Source organism: Cervus elaphus, chromosome X, assembly GCF_910594005.1.
Source record: "Cervus elaphus chromosome X, mCerEla1.1, whole genome shotgun sequence".
In the NCBI taxonomy this organism is placed as follows: domain Eukaryota; kingdom Metazoa; phylum Chordata; class Mammalia; order Artiodactyla; family Cervidae; genus Cervus; species Cervus elaphus.
This window is the reverse complement of record NC_057848.1, coordinates 3,815,313-3,835,626: the sequence shown is the minus strand read 5'-3', so window position 1 is coordinate 3,835,626 and position 20,314 is coordinate 3,815,313.

Genomic DNA, 20,314 nt, shown 5'->3' with positions numbered 1-20,314 from the left:
GACCCCCTGCCTGGCCCCCAGGCTCAGGGGCAAGGGCCGGGAGAGAGCACCACCCCGAAGCGCTTTTCCCCCGGGCTTGGGAGCGTTGTGCGCGGCTGGCGGGAACAGCCGGCGAGAGTGCTTGCAAAGCGGCCTTTGGAGGCAGCTGGGGAAGTCTTCCAGCGGGAGAGGGCCTCTTGTGCTCAGAGGCCCCACACGCCAGGGGCAGGACCCAGCAGGGCCCCTGCCCCTGGCCAGCCTTGCCCAGACCTTCCTGGCCTCCGGGGGTACTGCCCCAGCAAGGGGCAGGCTGCGGGGACTGGGTCCAGACATGCCCGGGCGCCTCCCCAGGCTCATCCCCGCTGGTGCCTTTCCCCTGGGCCTAGGCCTCGCTTGAGGCCTCCTTGGAGAGGAGGTTGCTGGCAGGCGCTGTCTCCACACTGCAAGGTGCTGGAGCTCAGAGGGCCTCGTCAGAGGGAAGGGACCAGCAAGGGGCTGGATGCCCAAGACCTCTTTGGCCCAGCAGCCTCAGGGCAGCAGGGAGAGCAAGAGGCCCAGTGTGCCCCTAGTTCGGCTCTGCCCCTTCCCACACAGGCGGCCAGCCCAGCAGCTGCCTGACAGACTCTGGCTCCCCCGAGCTCTCTGCCGGTGCAGGGGGCAGGAACAGACGTGTGCATGTGGTTCTGCCTTGGCCTGGGAATGTGGACCCCCTGCCTGGCCCCCAGGCTCAGGGGCAAGGGCCGGGAGAGAGCACCACCCCGAAGCGCTTCTCTCGCGGGCTTGGGAGCGTTGTGCGCGGCTGGCGGGAACAGCCGGCGAAAGTGCTTGCAAAGCGGCCTTTGGAGGCAGCCGGGGAGGTCTTCCAGCGGGAGAGGGCCGGTGGTGCTCAGAGGCCCCACAGGCCAGGGGCAGGACCCAGCAGGGCCCCTGCCCCTCTCTAGCCTTGCCCAGACCTTCCTGGCCTCCGGGGGTACTGCCCCAGCAAGGGGCAGGCTGCGGGGACTGGGTCCAGACATGCCCGGGCGCCTCCCCAGGCTCATCCCCGCTGGTGCCTTTCCCCTGGTCCTAGGCCTCGCTTGAGGCATCCTTGGAGAGGAGGTTGCTGGCAGGGGCTGTCTCCACACTGCAAGCTGCTGGAGCTCAGAGGGCCTCGTCAGAGGGAAGGGACCAGCAAGGGGCTGGATGCCCAAGACCTCTTTGGCCCAGCAGCCTCAGGGCAGCAGGGAGAGCAAGAGGCCCAGTGTGCCCCTAGGTCGGCTCTGCCCCTTCCCACACAGGCGGCCAGCCCAGCAGCTGCCTGACAGACTCTGGCTCCCCCGAGCTCTCTGCCGGTGCAGGGGGCAGGAACAGACGTGTGCATGTGGTTCTGCCTTGGCCTGGGAGTGTGGACCCCCTGCCTGGCCCCCAGGCTCAGGGGCAAGGGCCGGGACAGAGCACCACCCCGAAGCGCTTTTCTCCCGGGCTTGGGAGCGTTGTGCGCGGCTGGCGGGAACAGCCGGCGAGAGTGCTTGCAAAGCGGCCTTTGGAGGCAGCCGGGGAGGTCTTCCAGCGGGAGAGGGCCGGTTGTGCTCAGAGGCCCCACAGGCCAGGGGCAGGACCCAGCAGGGCCCCTGCCCCTGGCCAGCCTTGCCCAGACCTTCCTGGCCTCCGGGGGTACTGCCCCAGCAAGGGGCAGGCTGCGGGGACTGGGACCAGACATGCCCGGTCGCCTCCCCAGGCTCATCCCCGCTGGTGCCTTTCCCCTGGGCCTAGGCATCGCTTGAGGCCTCCTTGGAGAGGAGGTTGCTGCCAGGGGCTGTCTCCACACTGCAAGGTGCTGGAGCTCAGAGGGCCTCGTCAGAGGGAAGGGACCAGCAAGGGGCTGGATGCCTAAGACCTCTTTGGCCCAGCAGCCTCAGGGCAGCAGGGAGAGCAAGAGGCCCAGTGTGCCCCTAGGTCGGCTCTGCCCCTTCCCACACAGGCGGCCAGCCCAGCAGCTGCCTGAGAGACTCTGGCTCCCCCGAGCTCTCTGCCGGTGCAGGGGGCAGGAACAGACGTGTGCATGTGGTTCTGCCTTGGCCTGGGAGTGTGGACCCCCTGCCTGGCCCCCAGGCTCAGGGGCAAGGGCCGGGAGAGAGCACCACCCCGAAGCGCTTTTCTCCCGGGCTTGGGAGCGTTGTGCGCGGCTGGCGGGAACAGCCGGCGAGAGTGCTTGCAAAGCGGCCTTTGGAGGCAGCCGGGGAGGTCTTCCAGCGGGAGAGGGCCGGTTGTGCTCAGAGGCCCCACAGGCCAGGGGCAGGACCCAGCAGGGCCCCTGGCCCTGGCCAGCCTTGCCCAGACCTTCCTGGCCTCCGGGGGTACTGCCCCAGCAAGGGGCAGGCTGCGGGGACTGGGTCCAGACATGCCCGGGCGCCTCCCCAGGCTCATCCCCGCTGGTGCCTTTCCCCTGGGCCTAGGCCTCGCTTGAGGCCTCCTTGGAGAGGAGGTTGCTGGCAGCGGCTGTCTCCACACTGCAAGGTGCTGGAGCTCAGAGGGCCTCGTCAGAGGGAAGGGACCAGCAAGGGGCTTGATGCCCAAGACCCCTTTGGCCCAGCAGCCTCAGGGCAGCAGGGAGAGCAAGAGGCCCAGTGCGCCCCTAGGTCGGCTCTGCCCCTTCCCACACAGGCGGCCAGCCCAGCAGCTGCCTGACAGACTCTGGCTCCCCCGAGCTCTCTGCCGGTGCAGGGGGCAGGAACAGACGTGTGCATGTGGTTCTGCCTTGGCCTGGGAGTGTGGACCCCCTGCCTGGCCCCCAGGCTCAGGGGCAAGGGCCGGGAGAGAGCACCACCCCGAAGCGCTTTTCTCCCGGGCTCGGGAGCGTTGTGCGCGGCTGGCGGGAACAGCCGGCGAGAGTGCTTGCAAAGCGGCCTTTGGAGGCAGTCGGGGAGGTCTTCCAGCGGGAGAGGGCCGGTTGTGCTCAGAGGCTCCACAGGCCAGGGGCAGGACCCAGCAGGGCCCCTGCCCCTGGCCAGCCTTGCCCAGACCTTCCTGGCCTCCGGGGGTACTGCCCCAGCAAGGGGCAGGCTGCGGGGACTGGGTCCAGACATGCCCGGTCGCCTCCCCAGGCTCATCCCCGCTGGTGCCTTTCCCCTGGGCCTAGGCATCGCTTGAGGCCTCCTTGGAGAGGAGGTTGCTGGCAGGGGCTGTCTCCACACTGCAAGGTGCTGGAGCTCAGAGGGCCTCGTCAGAGGGAAGGGACCAGCAAGGGGCTGGATGCCCAAGACCTCTTTGGCCCAGCAGCCTCAGGGCAGCAGGGAGAGCAAGAGGCCCAGTGTGCCCCTAGGTCGGCTCTTCCCCTTCCCACACAGGCAGCCAGCCCAGCAGCTGCCTGAGAGACTCTGGCTCCCCCGAGCTCTCTGCCGGTGCAGGGGGCAGGAACAGACGTGTGCATGTGGTTCTGCCTTGGCCTGGGAGTGTGGACCCCCTGCCTGGCCCCCAGGCTCAGGGGCAAGGGCCGGGAGAGAGCACCACCCCGAAGCGCTTTTCTCCCGGGCTTGGGAGCGTTGTGCGCGGCTGGCGGGAACAGCCGGCGAGAGTGCTTGCAAAGCGGCCTTTGGAGGCAGCCGGGGAGGTCTTCCAGCGGGAGAGGGCCGGTTGTGCTCAGAGGCCCCACAGGCCAGGGGCAGGACCCAGCAGGGCCCCTGCCCCTGGCCAGCCTTGCCCAGACCTTCCTGGCCTCCGGGGGTACTGCCCCAGCAAGGGGCAGGCTGCGGGGACTGGGTCCAGACATGCCCGGGCGCCTCCCGAGGCTCATCCCCGCTGGTGCCTTTCCCCTGGGCCTAGGCCTCGCTTGAGGCCTCCTTGGAGAGGAGGTTGCTGGCAGGGGCTGTCTCCACACTGCAAGGTGCTGGAGCTCAGAGGGCCTCGTCAGAGGGAAGGGACCAGCAAGGGGCTGGATGCCCAAGACCTCTTTGGCCCAGCAGCCTCAGGGCAGCAGGGAGAGCAAGAGGCCCAGTGTGCCCCTAGGTCGGCTCTGCCCCTTCCCACACAGGCGGCCAGCCCAGCAGCTGCCTGACAGACTCTGGCTCCCCCGAGCTCTCTGCCGGTGCAGGGGGCAGGAACAGACGTGTGCATGTGGTTCTGCCTTGGCCTGGGAGTGTGGACCCCCTGCCTGGCCCCCAGGCTCAGGGGCAAGGGCCGGGAGAGAGCACCACCCCGAAGCGCTTTTCCCCCTGTCTTGGGAGCGTTGTGCGCGGCTGGCGGGAACAGCCGGCGAGAGTGCTTGCAAAGCGGCCTTTGGACGCAGCTGGGGAAGTCTTCCAGCGGGAGAGGGCCTCTTGTGCTCAGAGGCCCCACAGGCCAGGGGCAGGACCCAGCAGGGCCCCTGCCCCTGGCCAGCCTTGCCCAGACCTTCCTGGCCTCCGGGGGTACTGCCCCAGCAAGGGGCAGGCTGCGGGGACTGGGTCCAGACATGCCCGGGCGCCTCCCCAGGCTCATCCCCGCTGGTGCCTTTCCCCTGGGCCTAGGCCTCGCTTGAGGCCTCCTTGGAGAGGAGGTTGCTGGCAGGCGCTGTCTCCACACTGCAAGGTGCTGGAGCTCAGAGGGCCTCGTCAGAGGGAAGGGACCAGCAAGGGGCTGGATGCCCAAGACCTCTTTGGCCCAGCAGCCTCAGGGCAGCAGGGAGAGCAAGAGGCCCAGTGTGCCCCTTGTTCGGCTCTGCCCCTTCCCACACAGGCGGCCAGCCCAGCAGCTGCCTGACAGACTCTGGCTCCCCCGAGCTCTCTGCCGGTGCAGGGGGCAGGAACAGACGTGTGCATGTGGTTCTGCCTTGGCCTGGGAGTGTGGACCCCCTGCCTGGCCCCCAGGCTCAGGGGCAAGGGCCGGGAGAGAGCACCACCCCGAAGCGCTTTTCTCCCGGGCTTGGGAGCGTTGTGCGCTGCTGGCGGGAACAGTCGGCGAGAGTGCTTGCAAAGCGGCCTTTGGAGGCAGCCGGGGAGGTCTTCCAGCGGGAGAGGGCCGGTGGTGCTCAGAGGCCCCACAGGCCAGGGGCAGGACCCAGCAGGGCCCCTGCCCCTGGCCAGCCTTGCCCAGACCTTCCTGGCCTCCGGGGGTACTGCCCCAGCAAGGGGCAGGCTGCGGGGACTGGGTCCAGACATGCCCGGGCGCCTCCCCAGGCTCATCCCCGCTGGTGCCTTTCCCCTGGTCCTAGGCCTCGCTTGAGGCATCCTTGGAGAGGAGGTTGCTGGCAGGGGCTGTCTCCACACTGCAAGCTGCTGGAGCTCAGAGGGCCTCGTCAGAGGGAAGGGACCAGCAAGGGGCTGGATGCCCAAGACCCCTTTGGCCCAGCAGCCTCAGGGCAGCAGGGAGAGCAAGAGGCCCAGTGTGCCCCTAGGTCGGCTCTGCCCCTTCCCACACAGGCGGCCAGCCCAGCAGCTGCCTGACAGACTCTGGCTCCCCCGAGCTCTCTGCCGGTGCAGGGGGCAGGAACAGACGTGTGCATGTGGTTCTGCCTTGGCCTGGGAGTGTGGACCCCCTGCCTGGCCCCCAGGCTCAGGGGCAAGGGCCGGGAGAGAGCACCACCCCGAAGCGCTTTTCTCCCGGGCTTGGGAGCGTTGTGCGCGGCTGGCGGGAACAGTCGGCGAGAGTGCTTGCAAAGCGGCCTTTGGAGGCAGCCGGGGAGGTCTTCCAGCGGGAGAGGGCCGGTTGTGCTCAGAGGCCCCACAGGCCAGGGGCAGGACCCAGCAGGGCCCCTGCCCCTGGCCAGCCTTGCCCAGACCTTCCTGGCCTCCGGGGGTACTGCCCCAGCAAGGGGCAGGCTGCGGGGACTGGGTCCAGACATGCCCGGGCGCCTCCCCAGGCTCATCCCCGCTGGTGCCTTTCCCCTGGGCCTAGGCCTCGCTTGAGGCCTCCTTGGAGAGGAGGTTGCTGCCAGGGGCTGTCTCCACACTGCAAGGTGCTGGAGCTCAGAGGGCCTCGTCAGAGGGAAGGGACCAGCAAGGGGCTGGATGCCCAAGACCTCTTTGGCCCAGCAGCCTCAGGGCAGCAGGGAGAGCAAGAGGCCCAGTGTGCCCCTAGGTCGGCTCTGCCCCTTCCCACACAGGCGGCCAGCCCAGCAGCTGCCTGACAGACTCTGGCTCCCCCGAGCTCTCTGCCGGTGCAGGGGGCAGGAACAGACGTGTGCATGTGGTTCTGCCTTGGCCTGGGAGTGTGGACCCCCTGCCTGGCCCCCAGGCTCAGGGGCAAGGGCCGGGAGAGAGCACCACCCCGAAGCGCTTTTCTCCCGGGCTTGGGAGTGTTGTGCGCGGCTGACGGGAACAGCCGGCGAGAGTGCTTGCAAAGCGGCCATTGGAGGCAGCCGGGGAGGTCTTCCAGCGGGAGAGGGCCGGTTGTGCTCAGAGGCCCCACAGGCCAGGGGCAGGACCCAGCAGGGCCCCTGCCCCTGGCCAGCCTTGCCCAGACCTTCCTGGCCTCCGGGGGTACTGCCCCAGCAAGGGGCAGGCTGCGGGGACTGGGTCCAGACATGCCCGGTCGCCTCCCCAGGCTCATCCCCGCTGGTGCCTTTCCCCTGGGCCTAGGCATCGCTTGAGGCCTCCTTGGAGAGGAGGTTGCTGGCAGGGGCTGTCTCCACACTGCAGGGTGCTGGAGCTCAGAGGGCCTCGTCAGAGGGAAGGGACCAGCAAGGGGCTGGATGCCCAAGACCTCTTTGGCCCAGCAGCCTCAGGGCAGCAGGGAGAGCAAGAGGCCCAGTGTGCCCCTAGGTCGGCTCTGCCCCTTCCCACACAGGCGGCCAGCCCAGCAGCTGCCTGAGAGACTCTGGCTCCGCCGAGCTCTCTGCCGGTGCAGGGGGCAGGAACAGACGTGTGCATGTGGTTCTGCCTTGGCCTGGGAGTGTGGACCCCCTGCCTGGCCCCCAGGCTCAGGGGCAAGGGCCGGGAGAGAGCACCACCCCGAAGCGCTTTTCTCCCGGGCTTGGGAGCGTTGTGCGCGGCTGGCGGGAACAGCCGGCGAGAGTGCTTGCAAAGCGGCCTTTGGAGGCAGCCGGGGAGGTCTTCCAGCGGGAGAGGGCCGGTTGTGCTCAGAGGCCCCACAGGCCAGGGGCAGGACCCAGCAGGGCCCCTGCCCCTGGCCAGCCTTGCCCAGACCTTCCTGGCCTCCGGGGGTACTGCCCCAGCAAGGGGCAGGCTGCGGGGACTGGGTCCAGACATGCCCGGGCGCCTCCCCAGGCTCATCCCCGCTGGTGCCTTTCCCCTGGGCCTAGGCCTCGCTTGAGGCCTCCTTGGAGAGGCGGTTGCTGCCAGGGGCTGTCTCCACACTGCAAGGTGCTGGAGCTCAGAGGGCCTCGTCAGAGGGAAGGGACCAGCAAGGGGCTGGATGCCCAAGACCTCTTTGGCCCAGCAGCCTCAGGGCAGCAGGGAGAGCAAGAGGCCCAGTGTGCCCCTAGGTCGGCTCTGCCCCTTCCCACACAGGCGGCCAGCCCAGCAGCTGCCTGACAGACTCTGGCTCCCCCGAGCTCTCTGCCGGTGCAGGGGGCAGGAACAGACGTGTGCATGTGGTTCTGCCTTGGCCTGGGAGTGTGGACCCCCTGCCTGGCCCCCAGGCTCAGGGCCAAGGGCCGGGAGAGAGCACCACCCCGAAGCGCTTTTCTCCCGGGCTCGGGAGCATTGTGCGCGGCTGGCGGGAACAGCCGGCGAGAGTGCTTGCAAAGCAGCCTTTGGAGGCAGCCGGGGAGGTCTTCCAGCGGGAGAGGGCCGGTTGTGCTCAGAGGCCCCACAGGCCAGGGGCAGGACCCAGCAGGGCCCTTGCCCCTGGCCAGCCTTGCCCAGACCTTCCTGGCCTCCGGGGGTACTGCCCCAGCAAGGGGCAGGCTGCGGGGACTGGGTCCAGACATGCCCGGGCGCCTCCCCAGGCTCATCCCCGCTGGTGCCTTTCCCCTGGGCCTAGGCCTCGCTTGAGGCCTCCTTGGAGAGGAGGTTGCTGGCAGGGGCTGTCTCCACACTGCAAGGTGCTGGAGCTCAGAGGGCCTCGTCAGAGGGGAGGGACCAGCAAGGGGCTGGATGCCCAAGACCTCTTTGGCCCAGCAGCCTCAGGGCAGCAGGGAGAGCAAGAGGCCCAGTGTGCCCCTAGGTCGGCTCTGCCCCTTCCCACACAGGCGGCCAGCCCAGCCGCTGCCTGACAGACTCTGGCTCCCCCGAGCTCTCTGCCGGTGCAGGGGGCTGGAACAGACGTGTGCATGTGGTTCTGCCTTGGCCTGGGAGTGTGGACCCCCTGCCTGGCCCCCAGGCTCAGGGGCAAGGGCCGGGAGAGAGCACCACCCCGAAGCGCTTTTCTCCCGGGCTTGGGAGCGTTGTGCGCGGCTGGCGGGAACAGCCGGCGAAAGTGCTTGCGAAGCGGCCTTTGGAGGCAGCCGGGGAGGTCTTCCAGCGGGAGAGGGCCGGTTGTGCTCAGAGGCCCCACAGGCCAGGGGCAGGACCCAGCAGGGCCCCTGCCCCTGGCCAGCCTTGCCCAGACCTTCCTGGCCTCCGGGGGTACTGCCCCAGCAAGGGGCAGGCTGCGGGGACTGGGTCCAGACATGCCCGGGCGCCTCCCCAGGCTCATCCCCGCTGGTGCCTTTCCCCTGGGCCTAGGCCTCGCTTGAGGCCTCCTTGGAGAGGAGGTTGCTGGCAGGGGCTGTCTCCACACTGCAAGGTGCTGGAGCTCAGAGGGCCTCATCAGAGGGAAGGGACCAGCAAGGGGCTGGATGCCCAAGACCTCTTTGGCCCAGCAGCCTCAGGGCAGCAGGGAGAGCAAGAGGCCCAGTGTGCCCCTAGGTCGGCTCTGCCCCTTCCCACACAGGCGGCCAGCCCAGCAGCTGCCTGACAGACTCTGGCTCCCCCGAGCTCTCTGCCGGTGCAGGGGGCAGGAACAGACGTGTGCATGTGGTTCTGCCTTGGCCTGGGAGTGTGGACCCCCTGCCTGGCCCCCAGGCTCAGGGCCAAGGGCCGGGAGAGAGCACCACCACGAAGCGCATTTCCCCCGGGCTTGGGAGCGTTGTGCACGGCTGGCGGGAACAACCGGCGAGAGTGCTTGCCAAGCGGCCTTTGGAAACAGCCGGGGAGGTCTTCCAGCGGGAGAGGGCCGGTTGTGCTCAGAGGCCCCACAGGCCAGGGGCAGGACCCAGCAGGGCCCCTGCCCCTGGCCAGCCTTGCCCAGACCTTCCTGGCCTCCGGGGGTACTGCCCCAGCAAGGGGCAGGCTGCGGGGACTGGGTCCAGACATGCCCGGGCGCCTCCCCAGGCTCATCCCCGCTGGTGCCTTTCCCCTGGGCCTAGGCCTCGCTTGAGGCCTCCTTGGAGAGGAGGTTGCTGGCAGGGGCTGTCTCCACACTGCAAGGTGCTGGAGCTCAGAGGGCCTCGTCAGAGGGAAGGGACCAGCAAGGGGCTGGATGCCCAAGACCTCTTTGGACCAGCAGCCTCAGGGCAGCAGGGAGAGCAAGAGGCCCAGTGTGCCCCTAGGTCGGCTCTGCCCCTTCCCACACAGGCGGCCAGCCCAGCAGCTGCCTGACAGACTCTGGCTCCCCCGAGCTCTCTGCCGGTGCAGGGGGCTGGAACAGACGTGTGCATGTGGTTCTGCCTTGGCCTGGGAGTGTGGACCCCCTGCCTGGCCCCCAGGCTCAGGGGCAAGGGCCGGGAGAGAGCACCACCCCGAAGAGCTTTTTTCCCGGGCTCGGGAGCATTGTGCGCGGCGGGCGGGAGCACCCGGCGAGAGTGCTTGCAAAGCGGCCTTTGGAGGCAGCCGGGGAGGTCTTCCAGCGGGAGAGGGCCGGTTGTGCTCAGAGGCCCCACAGGCCAGGGGCAGGACCCAGCAGGGCCCCTGACCCTGGCCAGCCTTGCCCAGACCTTCCTGGCCTCCGGGGGTACTGCCCCAGCAAGGGGCAGGCTGCGGGGACTGGGTCCAGACATGCCCGGGCGCTTCCCCAGGCTCATCCCCGCTGGTGCCTTTCCCCTGGGCCTAGGCCTCGCTTGAGGCCTCCTTGGAGAGGAGGTTGCTGGCAGGGGCTGTCTCCACACTGCAAGGTGCTGGAGCTCAGAGGGCCTCGTCAGAGGGAAGGGACCAGCAAGGGGCTGGATGCCCAAGACCTCTTTGGCCCAGCAGCCTCAGGGCAGCAGGGAGAGCAAGAGGCCCAGTGTGCCCCTAGGTCGGCTCTGCCCCTTCCCACACAGGCGGCCAGCCCAGCAGCTGCCTGACAGACTCTGGCTCCCCGGAGCTCTCTGCCGGTGCAGGGGGCAGGAACAGACGTGTGCATGTGGTTCTGCCTTGGCCTGGGAGTGTGGACTCCCTGCCTGGCCCCCAGGCTCAGGGGCAAGGGCCGGGAGAGAGCACCACCCCGAAGCGCTTTTCTCCCGGGCTCGGGAGCATTGTGCGCGGCTGGCGGGAACAGCCAGCGAGAGTGCTTGCCAAGCGGCCTTTGGAGGCAGCCGGGGAGGTCTTCCAGCGGGAGAGGGCCGGTTGTGCTCAGAGGCCCCACAGGCCAGGGGCAGGACCCAGCAGGGCCCCTGCTCCTGGCCAGCCTTGCCCAGACCTTCCTGGCCTCCGGGGGTACTGCCCCAGCAAGGGGCAGGCTGCGGGGACTGGGTCCAGACATGCCCGGGCGCCTCCCCAGGCTCATCCCCGCTGGTGCCTTTCCCATGGGGCTAGGCCTCGGCTGAGGCCTCCTTGGAGAGGAGGTTGCTGTCAGGGGCTGTCTCCACACTGCAAGGTGCTGGAGCTCAGAGGGCCTCGTCAGAGGGAAGGGACCAGCAAGGGGCTGGATGCCCAAGACCTCTCTGGCCCAGCAGCCTCAGGGCAGCAGGGAGAGCAAGAGGCCCAGTGTGCCCCTAGGTCGGCTCTGCCCCTTCCCACACAGGCGGCCAGCCCAGCAGCTGCCTGACAGACTCTGGCTCCCCCGAGCTCTCTGCCGGTGCAGGGGGCTGGAACAGACGTGTGCATGTGGTTCTGCCTTGGCCTGGGAGTGTGGACCCCCTGCCTGGCCCCCAGGCTCAGGGGCAAGGGCCGGGAGAGAGCACCACCCCGAAGCGCTTTTCTCCCGGGCCTGGGAGCGTTGTGCGCGGCTGGCGGGAACAGCCGGCGAGAGGGCTTGCAAAGCGGCCTTTGGAGGCAGCCGGGGAGGTCTTCCAGCGGGAGAGGGCCGGTTGTGCTCAGAGGCCCCACAGGCCAGGGGCAGGACCCAGCAGGGCCCCTGCCCCTGGCCAGCCTTGCCCAGACCTTCCTGGCCTCCGGGGGTACTGCCCCAGCAAGGGGCAGGCTGCGGGGACTGGGTCCAGACATGCCCGGGCGCCTCCCCAGGCTCATCCCCGCTGGTGCCTTTCCCCTGGGCCTAGGCCTCGGTTGAGGCCTCCTTGGAGAGGAGGTTGCTGGCAGGGGCTGTCTCCACACTGCAAGGTGCTGGAGCTCAGAGGGCCTCGACAGAGGGAAGGGACCAGCAAGGGGCTGGATGCCCAAGACCTCTTTGGCCCAGCAGCCTCAGGGCAGCAGGGAGAGCAAGAGGCCCAGTGTGCCCCTAGGTCGGCTCTGCCCCTTCCCACACAGGCGGCCAGCCCAGCAGCTGCCTGACAGACTCTGGCTGCCCCGAGCTCTCTGCCGGTGCAGGGGGCAGGAACAGACGTGTGCATGTGGTTCTGCCTTGGCCTGGGAGTGTGGACCCCCTGCCTGGCCCCCAGGCTCAGGGGCAAGGGCCGGGAGAGAGCACCACCCCGAAGCGCTTTTCTCCCGGGCTCGGGAGCATTGTGCGCGGCTGGCGGGAACAGCCGGCGAGAGTGCTTGCAAAGCGGCCTTTGGAGGCAGCCGGGTAGGTCTTCCAGCGGGAGAGGGCCGGTTGTGCTCAGAGGCCCCACAGGCCAGGGGCAGGACCCAGCAGGGCCCCTGCCCCTGGCCAGCCTTGCCCAGACCTTCCTGGCCTCCGGGGGTACTGCCCCAGCAAGGGGCAGGCTGCGGGGACTGGGTCCAGACATGCCCGGGCGCCTCCCCAGGCTCATCCCCGCTGGTGCCTTTCCCCTGGGCCTAGGCCTCGCTTGAGGCCTCCTTGGAGAGGAGGTTGCTGCCAGGGGCTGTCTCCACACTGCAAGGTGCTGGAGCTCAGAGGGCCTCGTCAGAGGGAAGGAACCAGCAAGGGGCTGGATGCCCAAGACCTCTTTGGCCCAGCAGCCTCAGGGCAGCAGGGAGAGCAAGAGGCCCAGTGTGACCCTAGGTCGGCTCTGCCCCTTCCCACACAGGCGGCCAGCCCAGCAGCTGCCTGACAGACTCTGGCTCCCCGGAGCTCTCTGCCGGTGCAGGGGGCAGGAACAGACGTGTGCATGTGGTTCTGCCTTGGCCTGGGAGTGTGGACCCCCTGCCTGGACCCCAGGCTCAGGGGCAAGGGCCGGGAGAGAGCACCACCCCGAAGCGCTTTTCTCCCGGGCTCGGGAGCATTGTGCGCGGTTGGCGGGAACAGCCGGCGAGAGTGCTTGCCAAGCGGCCTTTGGAGGCAGCCGGGGAGGTCTTCCAGCGGGAGAGGGCCGGTTGTGCTCAGAGGCCCCACAGGCCAGGGGCAGGACCCAGCAGGGCCCCTGCTCCTGGCCAGCCTTGCCCAGACCTTCCTGGCCTCCGCGGGTACTGCCCAAGCAAGGGGCAGGCTGCGGGGACTGGGTCCAGACATACCCGGGCGCCTCCCCAGGCTCATCCCCGCTGGTGCCTTTCCCCTGGGCCTAGGCCTCGGTTGAGGCCTCCTTGGAGAGGAGGTTGCTGACAGGGGCTGTCTCCACACTGCAAGGTGCTGGAGCTCAGAGGGCCTCGTCAGATGGAAGGGACCAGCAAGGGGCTGGATGCCCAAGACCTCTTTGGCCCAGCAGCCTCAGGGCAGCAGGGAGAGGAAGAGGCCCAGTGTGCCCCTAGGTCGGCTCTGCCCCTTCCCACACAGGTGGCCAGCCCAGCAGCTGCCTGACAGACTCTGGCTCCCCCGAGCTCTCTGCCGGTGCAGGGGGCAGGAACAGACGTGTGGATGTGCTTCTGCCTTGGCCTGGGAGTGTGGACCCCCTGCCTGGCCCCCAGGCTCAGGGGCAGGGGCCGGGAGAGAGCACCACCCCGACGCGCTTTTCTCCCGGGCTCGGGAGCATTGTGTGCGGCTGGCGGGAACAGCCGGCGAGAGTGCTTGCAAAGCGGCCTTTGGAGGCAGCCGGGGAGGTCTTCCAGCGGGAGAGGGCCGGTTGTGCTCAGAGGCCCCACAGGCCAGGGGCAGGACCCAGCAGGGCCCCTGCCCCTGGCCAGCCTTGCCCAGACCTTCCTGGCCTCCGGGGGTACTGCCCCAGCAAGGGGCAGGCTGCGGGGACTGGGTCCAGACATGCCCGGGCGCCTCCCCAGGCTCATCCCCGCTGGTGCCTTTCCCCTGGGCCTAGGCCTCGCTTGAGGCCTCCTTGGAGAGGAGGTTGCTGGCAGGGGCTGTCTCCCCACCGCAAGGTGCTGGAGCTCAGAGGGCCTCGTCAGAGGGAAGGGACCAGCAAGGGGCTCGATGCCCAAGACCTCTTTGGCCCAGCAGCCTCAGGGCAGCAGGGAGAGCAAGAGGCCCAGTGTGCCCCTAGGTCGGCTCTGCCCCTTCCCACACAGGCGGCCAGCCCAGCAGCTGCCTGACAGACTCTGGCTCCCCCGAGCTCTCTGCCGGTGCAGGGGGCAGGAACAGACGTGTGCATGTGGTTCTGCCTTGGCCTGGGAGTGTGGACCCCCTGCCTGGCCCCCAGGCTCAGGGACAAGGGCCGGGAGAGAGCACCACCCTGAAGCGCTTTTCTCCCGGGCTCGGGAGCATTGTGCGCGGCTGGCCGGAACAGCCGGCGAGAGTGCTTGCAAAGCGGCCTTTGGAGGCAGCCGGGGAGGTCTTCCAGCGGGAGAGGGCCGGTTGTGCTCAGAGGCCCCACAGGCCAGGGGCAGGACCCAGCAGGGCCCCTGCCCCTGGCCAGCCTTGCCCAGACCTTCCTGGCCTCCGGGGGTACTGCCCCAGCAAGGGGCAGGCTGCGGGGACTGGGACCAGACATGCCCGGGCGCCTCCCCAGGCTCATCCCCGCTGGTGCCTTTCCCCTGGGCCTAGGCCTCGCTTGAGGCCTCCTTGGAGAGGAGGTTGCTGGCAGGGGCTGTCTCCACACTGCAAGGTGCTGGAGCTCAGAGGGCCTCGTCAGAGGGAAGGGACCAGCAAGGGGCTGGATGCCCAAGACCTCTTTGGCCCAGCAGCCTCAGGGCAGCAGGGAGAGCAAGAGGCCCAGTGTGCCCCTAGGTCGGCTCTGCCCCTTCCCAAACAGGCGGCCAGCCCAGCAGCTGCCTGACAGACTCTGGCTCCCCCGAGCTCTCTGCCGGTGCAGGGGGCAGGAACAGACGTGTGCATGTGGTTCTGCCTTGGCCTGGGAGTGTGGACCCCCTGCCTGGACCCCAGGCTCAGGGGCAAGGGCCGGGAGAGAGCACCACCCCGAAGCGCTTTTCTCCCGGGCTTGGGAGCGTTGTGCGCGGCTGGCGGGAACAGCCGGCGAGAGTGCTTGCAAAGCGGCCTTTGGAGGCAGCCGGGGAGGTCTTCCAGCGGGAGAGGGCCGGTTGTGCTCAGAGGCCCCACAGGCCAGGGGCAGGACCCAGCAGGGCCCCTGCCCCTGGCCAGCCTTGCCCAGACCTTCCTGGCCTCCGGGGGTACTGCCCCAGCAAGGGGCAGGCTGCGGGGACTGGGTCCAGACATGCCCGGGCGCCTCCCCAGGCTCATCCCCGCTGGTGCCTTTCCCCTGGGCCTAGGCCTCGCTTGAGGCCTCCTTGGAGAGGAGGTTGCTGGCAGGGGCTGTCTCCACACTGCAAGGTGCTGGAGCTCAGAGGGCCTCGTTAGAGGGAAGGGACCAGCAAGGGGCTGGATGCCCAAGACCTCTTTGGCCCAGTAGCCTCAGGGCAGCAGGGAGAGCAAGAGGCCCAGTGTGCCCCTAGGTCGGCTCTGCCCCTTCCCACACAGGCGGCCAGCCCAGCAGCTGCCTGACAGACTCTGGCTCCCCCGAGCTCTCTGCCGGTGCAGGGGGCAGGAACAGACGTGTGCATGTGGTTCTGCCTTGGCCTGGGAGTGTGGACCCCCTGCCTGGCACCCAGGCTCAGGGGCAAGGGCCGGGAGAGAGCACCACCCCGAAGCGCTTTTCTCCCGGGCTTGGGAGCGTTGTGTGCGGCTGGCGGGAACAGCCGGCGAGAGTGCTTGCAAAGCGGCCTTTGGAGGCAGCCGGGGAGGTCTTCCAGCGGGAGAGGGCCGGTTGTGCTCAGAGGCCCCACAGGCCAGGGGCAGGACCCAGCAGGGCCCCTGCCCCTGGCCAGCCTTGCCCAGACCTTCCTGGCCTCCGGGGGTACTGCCCCAGCAAGGGGCAGGCTGCGGGGACTGGGTCCAGACATGCCCGGGCGCCTCCCCAGGCTCATCCCCGCTGGTGTCTTTCCCCTGGGCCTAGGCCTCGGCTGAGGCCTCCTTGGAGAGGAGGTTGCTGGCAGGGGCTGTCTCCACACTGCAAGGTGCTGGAGCTCAGAGGGCCTCGTCAGAGGGAAGGGACCAGCAAGGGGCTGGATGCCCAAGACTTCTTTGGCCCAGCAGCCTCAGGGCAGCAGGGAGAGCAACAGGCCCAGTGTGCCCCTAGGTCGGCTCTGCCCCTTCCCACACAGGCGGCCAGCCTAGCAGCTGCCTGACAGACTCTGGCTCCCCCGAGCTCTCTGCCGGTGCAGGGGGCAGGAACAGACGTGTGCATGTGGTTCTGCCTTGGCCTGGGAGTGTGGACCCCCTGCCTGGCCCCCCGGCTCAGGGGCAAGGGCTGGGAGAGAGCACCACCCCGAAGCTCTTTTCTCCCGGGCTCGGGAGCATTGTGCGCGGCGGGCGGGAAAAGCCGGCGAGAGTGCTTGCAAAGTGGCCTTTGGAGGAAGCCGGGGAGGTCTTCCAGCGGGAGAGGGCCGGTTGTGCTCAGAGGCCCCACAGGCCAGGGGCAGGACCCAGCAGGGCCCCTGCCCCTGGCCAGCCTTGCCCAGACCTTCCTGGCCTCCGGGGGTACTGCCCCAGCAAGGGGCAGGCTGCGGGGACTGGGTCCAGACATGCCCGGGCGCCTCCCCAGGCTCATCCCCGCTGGTGCCTTTCCCCTGGGCCTAGGCCTCGCTTGAGGCCTCCTTGGAGAGGAGGTTGCTGGCAGGGGCTGTCTCCACACTGCAAGGTGCTGGAGCTCAGAGGGCCTCGTCAGAGGGAAGGGACCAGCAAGGGGCTGGATGCCCAAGACCTCTTTGGCCCAGCAGCCTCAGGGCAGCAGGGAGAGCAAGAGGCCCAGTGTGCCCCTAGGTCGGCTCTGCCCCTTCCCACACAGGCGGCCAGCCCAGCAGCTGCCTGACAGACTCTGGCACCCCGGAGCTCTCTGCCGGTGCAGGGGGCAGGAACAGACGTGTGCATGTGGTTCTGCCTTGGCCTGGGAGTGTGGACCCCCTGCCTGGCCCCCAGGCTCAGGGGCAAGGGCCGGGAGAGAGCACCACCCCGAAGCGCTTTTCTCCCGGGCTCGGGAGCATTGTGCGCGGCTGGCGGGAACAGCCGGCGAGAGTGCTTGCCAAGCGGCCTTTGGAGGCAGCCGGGGAGGTCTTCCAGCGGGAGAGGGCCGGTTGTGCTCAGAGGCCCCACAGGCCAGGGGCAGGACCCAGCAGGGCCCCTGCCCCTGGCCAGCCTTGCCCAGACCTTCCTGGCCTCCGGGGGTACTGCCCCAGCAAGGGGCAGGCTGCGGGGACTGGGTCCAGACATGCCCGGGCGCCTCCCCAGGCTCATCCCCGCTGGTGCCTTTCCCCTGGGCCTAGGCCTCGGTTGAGGCCTCCTTGGAGAGGAGGTTGCTGGCAGGGGCTGTCTCCACACTGCAAGGTGCTGGAGCTCAGAGGGCCTCGTCAGAGGGAAGGGACCAGCAAGGGGCTGGATGCCCAAGACCTCTTTGGCCCAGCAGCCTCAGGGCAGCAGGGAGAGCAAGAGGCCCAGTGTGCCCCTAGGTCGGCTCTGCCCCTTCCCACACAGGTGGCCAGCCCAGCAGCTGCCTGACAGTCTCTGGCTCCCCCGAGCTCTCTGCAGTGCAGGGGGCAGGAACAGACGTGTGGATGTTCTTCTGCATTGGCCTGGGAGTGTGGACCCCCTGCCTGGCCCCCAGGCTCAGGGGCAAGGGCCGGGAGAGAGCACCACCCCGACGCGGTTTTCTCCCCGGCTCGGGAGCATTGTGCGCGGCTGGCGGGAACAGCCGGCGAGAGTGCTTGCAAAGCGGCCTTTGGAGGCAGCCGGGGAGGTCTTCCAGCGGGAGAGGGCCGGTTGTGCTCAGAGGCCCCACAGGCCAGGGGCAGGACCCAGCAGGGCCCCTGCCCCTGGCCAGCCTTGCCCAGACCTTCCTGGCCTCCGGGGGTACTGCCCCAGCAAGGGGCAGGCTGCGGGGACTGGGTCCAGACATGCCCGGGCGCCTCCCCAGGCTCATCCCCGCTGGTGCCTTTCCCCTGGGCCTAGGCCTCGCTTGAGGCCTCCTTGGAGAGGAGGTTGCTGGCAGGGGCTGTCTCCACACTGCAAGGTGCTGGAGCTCAGAGGGCCTCGTCAGAGGGAAGGGACCAGCAAGGGGCTGGATGCCCAAGACCTCTTTGGCCCAGCAGCCTCAGGGCAGCAGGGAGAGCAAGAGGCCCAGTGTGCCCCTAGGTCGGCTCTGCCCCTTCCCACACAGGCGGCCAGCCCAGCAGCTGCCTGACAGACTCTGGCTGCCCCGAGCTCTCTGCCGGTGCAGGGGGCTGGAACAGACGTGTGCATGTGGTTCTGCCTTGGCCTGGGAGTGTGGACCCCCTGCCTGGCCCCCAGGCTCAGGGGCAAGGGCCGGGAGAGAGCACCACCCCGAAGCGCTTTTCTCCCGGGCCTGGGAGAATTGTGCGTGGCTGGCGGGAACAGCCGGCGAGAGGGCTTGCAAAGCAGCCTTTGGAGGCAGCCGGGGAGGTCTTCCAGCGGGAGAGGGCCGGTTGTGCTCAGAGGCCCCACAGGCCAGGGGCAGGACCCAGCAGGGCCCCTGCCCCTGGCCAGCCTTGCCCAGACCTTCCTGGCCTCCGGGGGTACTGCCCCAGCAAGGGGCAGGCTGCGGGGACTGGGTCCAGACATGCCCCGGCGCCTCCCCAGGCTCATCCCCGCTGGTGCCTTTCCCCTGGGCCTAGGCCTCGCTTGAGGCCTCCTTGGAGAGGAGGTTGCTGCCAGGGGCTGTCTCCACACTGCAAGGTGCTGGAGCTCAGAGGGCCTCGTCAGAGGGAAGGGACCAGCAAGGGGCTGGATGCCCAAGACCTCTTTGGCCCAGCAGCCTCAGGGCAGCAGGGAGAGCAAGAGGCCCAGTGTGGCCCTAGGTCGGCTCTGCCCCTTCCCACACAGGCGGCCAGCCCAGCAGCTGCCTGACAGACTCTGGCTCCCCGGAGCTCTCTGCCGGTGCAGGGGGCAGGAACAGACGTGTGCATGTGGTTCTGCCTTAGCCTGTGAGTGTGGACCCCCTGCCTGGCCCCCAGGCTCAGGGACAAGGGCCGGGAGAGAGCACCACCCCGAAGCGCTTTTCTCCCGGGCTCGGGAGCATTGTGCGCGGCTGGCGGGAACAGCCGGCGAGAGTGCTTGCAAAGCGGCCTTTGGAGGCAGCCGGGGAGGTCTTCCAGCGGGAGAGGGCCGGTTGTGCTCAGAGGCCCCACAGGCCAGGGGCAGGACCCAGCAGGGCCCCTGCTCCTGGCCAGACTTGCCCAGACCTTCCTGGCCTCCCTGGGTACTGCCCCAGCAAGGGGCAGGCTGGGGGACTGGGTCCAGACATGCCCGGGCGCCTCCCCAGGCTCATCCCCGCTGGTGCCTTTCCCCTAGGCCTAGGGCTCGGCTGAGGCCTCCTTGGAGAGGAGGTTGCTGGCAGGGGCTGTCTCCACACTGCAAGGTGCTGGAGCTCAGAGGGCCTCGTCAGAGGGAAGGGACCAGCAAGGGGCTGGATGCCCAAGACCTCTTTGGCCCAGCAGCCTCAGGGCAGCAGGGAGAGCAAGAGGCCCAGTGTGCCCCTAGGTCGGTTCTGCCCCTTCCCACACAGGCGGCCAGCCCAGCAGCTGCCTGACAGACTCTGGCTCTCCCGAGGTCTCTGCCGGTGCAGGGGGCAGGAACAGACATGTGCATGTGGTTCTGCCTTGGCCTGGGAGTGTGGACCCCCTACCTGGCCCCCAGGCTCAGGGGCAAGGGCCGGGAGAGAGCACCACCCCGAAGCGCTTTTCTCCCGGGCTCGGGAGCATTGTGCGCGGCTGGCGGGAACAGCCGGCGAGAGTGCTTGCAAAGCGGCCTTTGGAGGCAGAGGGGAGGTCTTCCAGCGGGAGAGGGCCGGTTGTGCTCAGAGGCCCCACAGGCCAGGGGCAGGACCCAGCAGGGCCCCTGCCCCTGGCCAGCCTTGCCCAGACCTTCCTGGCCTCGGGGGTACTGCCCCAGCAAGGGGCAGGCTGCGGGAACTGGGTCCAGACATGCCCGGGCGCCTCACCAGGCTCATCCCCGCTGGTGCCTTTCCCCTGGGCCTAGGCCTCGCTTGAGGCCTCCTTGGAGAGGAGGTTGCTGGCAGGGGCTGTCTCCACACTGTAAGGTGCTGGAGCTCAGAGGGCCTCGTCAGAGGGAAGGGACCAGCAAGGGGCTGGATGCCCAAAACCTCTTTGGCCCAGCAGCCTCAGGGCAGCAGGGAGAGCAAGAGGCCCAGTGTGCCCCTAGGTCGGCTCTGCCCCTTCCCACACAGGTGGCCAGCCCAGCAGCTGCCTGACAGACTCTGGCTCCCCGGAGCTCTCTGCCGGTGCAGGGGGCAGGAACAGACGTGTGCATGTGGTTCTGCCTTGGCCTGGGAGTGTGGACCCCCTGCCTGGCCCCCAGGCTCAGGGGCAAGGGCCGGGAGAGAGCACCACCCCGAAGCGCTTTTCTCCCGGGCTCGGGAGCATTGTGCGCGGCTGGCGGGAACAGCCGGCGAGAGTGCTTGCCAAGCGGCCTTTGGAGGCAGCCGGGGAGGTCTTCCAGCGGGAGAGGGCCGGTTGTGCTCAGAGGCCCCACAGGCCAGGGGCAGGACCCAGCAGGGCCCCTGCCCCTGGCCAGCCTTGCCCAGACCTTCCTGGCCTCCGGGGGTACTGCCCCAGCAAGGGGCAGGCTGCGGGGACTGGGTCCAGACATGCCCGGGCGCCTCCCCAGGCTCATCCCCGCTGGTGCCTTTCCCCTGGGCCTAGGCCTCGCTTGAGGCCTCCTTGGAGAGGAGGTTGCTGGCAGGGGCTGTCTCCCCACCGCAAGGTGCTGGAGCTCAGAGGGCCTCGTCAGAGGGAAGGGACCAGCAAGGGGCTCGATGCCCAAGACCTCTTTGGCCCAGCATCCTCAG